Here is a 7,313-nt window from a genome sequence, read left to right as displayed (position 1 = left end):
GGGTAAGTCACATGACCATGGTGATCCTGCAATGGTCATAAGTGTGAAAAAATGGTCATAAGTCAATTTTTCCAGTGCTGTTGTAACTTTGAACGGTCGCTAAATGAACTATTGTAAGTTGAGGACTACCTGTACAAAGAATTTGAAAAAGAAAAATTTTGTCCCCATTAAGTCAGTGCAGTGTAGTGGTTAAAGGAATCAGGTTAGAAACTAGGAGATCATGCGTTCTAGTCCTGCCTTAGGAATGATGCCAGCTGGTTGACCCTGAGCCAGTCACTTCCTGTCAGCCCTAGAAAAAAGGCAAGGGGAAACTACTAACAAAACACCTTGCCCAGAAAAGTGCAGGGATTTGTCTAGGCAACCCCCAGGAGCCAAAAACTGACTTTAAGGCACAAAAAGAAGAAATAGCATTGCAACCTTATTTCCATCCCATAATTCATTAGGATCTGCTTCTTGGGATTTCTACATGGGATTTCATCTTCTTACTTCATACCCTTACAGTTTTTGATGGCCAGTAAAAATAATCATCTCCACATTCAGTGGCATTACTATCAGGTGAACTGATTAAAAAAGTAAATCTCTAGGCTGTTGTTTATTAAATTATAAAAAAGTATAGTTAGAATTTGCATGGATTGGAAAGTGAGACTTAAAACTATGTTTTGAATTATACAGCAATCCAGACTTCATAGGGAAAGCCAATTAAAACACACTAAGTACCATAGAAAGAAACATTGAAAATTATTCTTACGTGCCACCAAATCGATGTTGACTCTTGGTATTCTGTTCTGTTCCTAACCTGGTCTTTCAGGTCTTTCAACATTAATAGAGAAACATACCACCTAGTAAAAATTCCAGTCCCTCTATAATCGGATGTGAAAGAAAGAAGGAGGAAAGTGAAGAGAAACAAAAACCCACTGAAATGGTATCCAGTCCATTGTAATATTAGACTCGGTTTATCTATCACTTCAGATATGAACCTTTTCACAGAAGCAGTTTAACATATTTAGCAGTGTAATCAGGCTATTTACTGGATGAAGAGAAGGGTGAGGGGGGACATGATAGCAGTGTTCCAATATCTCAGGGGCTGCCACAAAGAAGAGGGAGCCAGGCTGTTCTCCAGAGCACATGAGGGCAGGACAAGAAGCAATGGATGGAAACTAGTCAAGGAGAGAAGCAACCTAGAACTAAGGAGAAATTTCCTGACAATTAGAACAATTAACCAGTGGAACAACCTGCCTCCAGAAGTGGTGAATGCTCCAACACTGGAAGTTTTAAGAAGAGACTGGACAGCCATTTGTCTGAAATGGTATAGGGTTTCCTGCCTTAGCAGGGGGTTGGACTAGATGACCTCCAAGGTCCCTTCCAACTACTACTACTACTACTACTTATTATTATTATTATTATTATTATTATTATTATTATTATTATTATTATTATTATTATTATTTGGAGTTCCTCAGTGTTTTATCATAGATGTTCTTTTTTGCCTGGGGAGTTATGCAATCAGCAATCGATGATTTTGTAAAATCAAATCAATCTGTTTACCTCTTTGAATGTAAAGGTAGTCCTCAATGTATGACCATAATCAGGACCAGAATTCCTGTTGCTAACCAAAGAGATTGTTAAATGAGTCACACCCAATGTTATGACATTTTTTTTTTGTTACGGTTGTTAAGTGAATTGCTGAAGTTCTTCAGCAAATCACATGGTTCAAGTGATTCCGGCTTCCATTGCCTTTGCTTGTCAAAAGCTTGTCCTTGGGCAGGGTTAGGCAACCTTGGCTCTTTTATGACTCGTGGACTTCAACTCCCAGAATTCCTGAGCCAGCATGAACCTGTGGGAAGATTGCAAATGGCAATCATATGACCCAGAGACACGGAAATCCAAGCGGTTAGGTTTGTATCAGAAAACGGTGGGGATTCGGTGACAGTCAAAATCACTTTTTTTCTGTGCAATAATTTTGATCACTCACTAAACAAATCAAATCAAAGGCTAAATATGTTTGCATGAGTAGAATAAAATCATTTATAGCAGAGATGAAAGATTCCTCACCTCTCAGCAATGGTTTTGAGATTAAGATGAAACCAGGCATTATAAAAAACATTGTAAATGTACATATGATAGAAATATTCCTCCAAATCATCTGCTGGTTTGACCTTTAAACCAATACACTGATCAGATTTTATATACTGTATGTGTGTGTGTCTACACACACACACACGCACACACACAAAAAAAACAAACAGTACCAAGGTACTTATTTTACTTAGAAATAGAAATAGAAATAACAGCTTTTACACAGAATTGTAAAATTGCCAATGGCCATGTTTTTAAGTACACAAAGAGTTTAGTTAGTCATAAGACTACATATTCAAAGATCATCTTCTAAATCAAATAATCTCACTCAGCTTGAATAACAAGCAGTTTTTCTATAATATCTAGATGCAAACACACCTACATACAAGTCCATAAAGAAATAGGAGGAACATTGGATTGGTAATATCTAAAGAAATTTCTTCTCGTGGTAGACATTGGTCTAGAGAACTAAATGACATGTCAACTAGAATTGACTTAAGAGGACAGGTGGCTTATAGTATTGAGACCTTCTTTGGAGACTGATGGAACTCCTTAATGTGAACACTGGTTGACAGACTTAGTATTGATAAAGAGTCTTAACTTCCAAATAATAAACTGAAAAGGGAATGGTGGAATACCCCCAATTTATAGCCCTTCAGAGCTTTAGTACCAGAAAATCCAAGCCAGAAGGCTACCCAAGTAAACAATTCTCCAGAAGAAAAAAAAACTCTAGAAAAAGGAAGTGATAATGATGAGACAAGTTATTAAAAAGAAATCAAATGGATTCTACCACTCAATAATCTTACCTAAAAGAGACTAAATTAATCAGAATCTACCTTTGATTTAAACATTTTATATCATTTTATGAATTTTGCCCTTGCAACCCATTGCTAATGTTTTAGCTGCCCTAATCTCACTTGGCATGGTAGAGCCGGCCATTTGATTAGTTCACGGACATGCCAGAAAGTTAAATGATTCAGTGTATTATTTTGTCCTGTGAGAGTTTTTTTGTTTTTATTTCCATTTACAATAGAAAAAAGTATACATTCATTCTTTGTAAATAATCCTTTTTCTGCTCATTGCATTCTCATGTCTGGTATCTAGGTTCTATATAAACAGACATAAATACAGATAATTTACTGGACTGTTTGTATCAACAGCTCAGTTCTGTTTTAGATTGTTCTGGCTATTTTGTTTTAATTCTTTACTGAATTATTTTGAATGCACAAAATAATTCCCATGTAATTTTTTAAAAAATATGTACATTAATAGTCATTTTTGGTCCTTTTGTACTGTTTTGTACAGTTTTTAAAATATCCATTTAAAAAAGGAATATATTTTCCAAACCACATCAAGCCAAATAAAAACTTGTTCGAAGTCACGTATTTTAAAAAATGGATATTTTTTTAAAAACTTTTATTTATGACAAGTCTTTAGTGCTCTCCAAGCATGGTTTTTATTGTAGACATTTCATTATCCAGGTAACATCATCATTGCACTTATGATATTACCTAGTTTGGGTAAGGAAATGTCAGCAAGAAAACAACCAACCTTGGAGAGCACCAAGAAACCCTCATTTCAACCCTCAGTGCAAATATTCACCTTTATTGGTATTTTTGTGTATATTAATTTTTGACAAGTCTAATTTATTCAATATATGTAAAACTGTACTGCCTCTTCAGCCACTAGAGGTCAGGTTCTGATCATTCTGTGACAATTATCTCAGGTTTAATCTGAATTATGAACTTTGAAGAAGCAAATAAAAAGAGTACTGATGCTTTTGAACTTTGGTACTGGAGGAGATTCCTAAGAGCACTTTGGATAGAAGAAACCCCCCCAGCTGGCACAATGGCACAAGATAATTTGGAGCTGGAATCCAAAATCCATGAAAGGCATCTGCCTGAAAAAAAGATGCTATATAGAAATATTTAATTCAGATGGATTATGTGCCATCAAGTCAGTACTGACTCTTAGTAACCACACGCATTTTTTTTTTTAGGCAGATGCTTTTCATGGATTTTAGATTCCAGCTCCAAATTATCTTGTGCCATTGTGCCAGCTGGGAACCTAAAACACAGACTAGGCTTGCAAAGGCTAGTACTTGTTTTTTTTCTGCAGTTTTTTTCTTAGTTTGCATTAGTTTTTCTCCTTTTAATTGTAACGTTTAATAAAATTATTATTAAAAAGATATTGCAATGGATCTTATACCAAGTATGGGGTTAAGGTAGATGATCTCTAAGATCCTTTCCAACTCTATGGCTGTAGTATTCCATTTCCTACAGATAGTACTGAAGAGGGTTGAGGGTGAGCGCAGAATAACACCACTCTTGCTAATTCAACAGTTACATTTTCAGCCACTAGGGCAGGGGTAGGCAACCTTGGCTTTTATGACTCGTGGACTTCAACTCCCAGAATTCCTGAGCCAGCTTGGCTGGCTCAGGAATTCTGGGAGTTGAAGTCCACGAGTCATAAAAGAGTCAAGGTTGCCTACCCCTGCACTAGAGCAACAAAGCAGTGCTCTCCATTTTTAGCTTTTTCAGGTTGCACTTAATAGTTTGAAAATGGGAATGCAGACTGAAAAGAAATGTAGTCAATATGTCATACAGGTAATCCTCCATTCATGACCACAATTGGGATCAGAGTTTCCATTGGTAAGGAAAGTAGTTGTTAAGTGATTCCTGCCCAATTTTACCATCTTTTGTTTAGTGAATCACTGCAGTTGTTAAGTGAATCATGCAGTCATTAAGCAAATGTAGCTTCCCCTCTTGATTTTGCTTGTCAGAAGCTGCCTGGGAAGGTTGCAAATGATGATCATGTGATCCTGGGATGCTGCAACCATCATAACACATGTCAATTGCCAAGCATCTAAAACGCTGTGATAGTTGTTAAGTGTGAATACTGGTCACTTTTTCAGTACTGTTGTAACTTAAAACAGTTGCTAAACAAATGGTTGTTGAGGACTACCTGTTATATCTGTTCAAATCACACCTCTGATAGCCTCCAGTTGATTTAGCTTTGAATTTCTAAGAGAAAATAAAAGAGAATATCCTCCATGGAACACGAGGCAAAATGAGATTTTTCCCATGAGACAGAACTGAGGTTAGCTGCTCTGGGATTGCTGCTCTATTAAATGCCTTGGCTAAATGGCAGATCAACCTAGGGATTATTTGTGAATAAATGAGAGCTATATTTCATTCTTGAAAAAAAAGGAGGGAGGAAATTAGTCTCAGAGGAAAGTCTGCTTCAGTCTCCGTCTTTTAAATCAGTGTTTCTCAACAGCTTTAAGATGTGGAGTGGGGAATTCTGGGAGATTATATGATATGATAGTGATGTACTATGGAGATCCTCTGAATTAAAAAGGATGTGAATACACACACACAGAGAGAGAGAGAGAGGGGGGGGGAGAGAAAGCTTTAAAATGTGGGCCAGGGAATTCTGGGAGATTTTATACATAATACTGATATATATTACATCAGTATCATATTATGGGAGTGTAACTGGGAAAGGTTTTGAGATTACCCATGATGCTATTCAAATACAAAGATGCACTTGTGAACTTGGTATAGCAGTTAAGGTGCTGGCCTAGAAACCAGGAGACTGTGAGCTCTAATCTTGCCTTCTGTATGAATGCTTCCTCAGAGATTTTGGGCCTGTCACTGTCTGTCAGCCCAACAAGGTTATTGTTATAAATTTAATAAATGAAAGGTGGTAAAGAGGGGACTACATATACTCGTGGTGGCGAACCTATGGCACACGTGTTACAGGTGGCACGCAGAGCCCTCTCTGTGGGCATGCGCACTGTCGCCCCAGTCCTAGGCCTTCGGGCTGGGTTTTATAAAACCTTTTCGCTTTAGGCCTCCGCTGCCATGTGCAAAATAAAAAAAAATGGTTCAATCAATTAATCAATCTGAAATTCTCGTGGGCAAAAAAAGGATCTCGCAAAGTTGGAATTGATTGAACTTTTTAGTCCCACCCAGTCTGCCGTTACCACTGCAGCTCCGCCCACCCAATGAGCCACGCCCACCCAATTGACCACACCCCCAATGGGCCACACCCACCAGCACATGATGATACATAAGTGGGTTTTGAGTTGCATATTTGGGCACTCGGTCTCTAAAAGGTTTGCCATCGCTGGCCTATACTATGGACAATTACTTCCTGGCTATGCTTTTATATCCCATATATGTAAAACCATGGATCAACACCCTTGTAGCCAGAGTTCAGATGACCCCAGTATCCAACCACAATTTTAGCTACACTACAGGCACTCCTCGGACTTGCAACCATTCATTTAGTGACTATTCAAAGTTACAACACTGAAAGAAATGACATGACCAGTTTTCATTACTTACAATGACCACTGCAGCATCCCTATGGTCATGCGATCAAGATTCAGTCACAAAAGGGGATGCAGCCGGGAACAAATGCCTTGTTTAGCAACAGAAATTTTGAGCTCAGTTATGCTCATAAGTCGAGGGCTGTTCAAATCTGGGTCACAGCCACATTGTGTAAGAAAGCCTGTCCGCCCCTAAAATATCAGTTTCTAATCTGAAACGGGTTGATTTTGTGAACTGCCCCAAATCCTTTGAGATGGGTGATTAAATAAATTGAATAAATAAAACAAAATTTAAAAGAAAGAAAAAACTTCCTTTGCTCCAACAGCGCTCCACTTCTGACTAGAAAACCTGTGAAGCGGAGGCTGCAGTGGATATGCCATGCGTAAACTAGGTTTTGAGTTTTAGCTTCAGGATCTGGCCTTCTAAAGAGCAGTCAGGGTTGATCTCCTCTAGGACTGACCAGTTTGATCGCCTTGCAGTCCAAGGGACTCACAGGAGTCTTCTCCAGCACCACAGTTCAAAGGCTTCAACTCTTTGGCGCTCAGCCTTTCTTATGGTCCAGCTTTCACTGCCATACATTGCAACTGGGAAGACCATAGCCTTGACTATACGCACTTTTGTTGGCAGGGTGATGTCTCTGCTTTTTAGTGTGCTGTCTAGATTTGCCATGGCTTTCCTCCCCAGGAGCAAGCGTCTTTTAATTTCTTGGCTACAGTCCCCATCTGCAGTGATTTTGGAGCCCAGGAAAATAAAATCTGTCACTACCTCCATTTCTTCCCCATCTATTTGCCAGGAATTGAGAGGGCCAGATGGCCACCTAATGAGAAGGAAGGACTCACTGGAGAAGAGCCTAATGCTGGGAAAGATCGAGGGCAATAGAAGAAGGGGACGACAGAGAAT

The sequence above is a fragment of the Vipera ursinii genome (assembly GCF_947247035.1).
Source record: "Vipera ursinii genome assembly, chromosome: 6".
Classification (NCBI taxonomy): domain Eukaryota; kingdom Metazoa; phylum Chordata; class Lepidosauria; order Squamata; family Viperidae; genus Vipera; species Vipera ursinii.
This window is presented reverse-complemented; position numbering follows the sequence as displayed.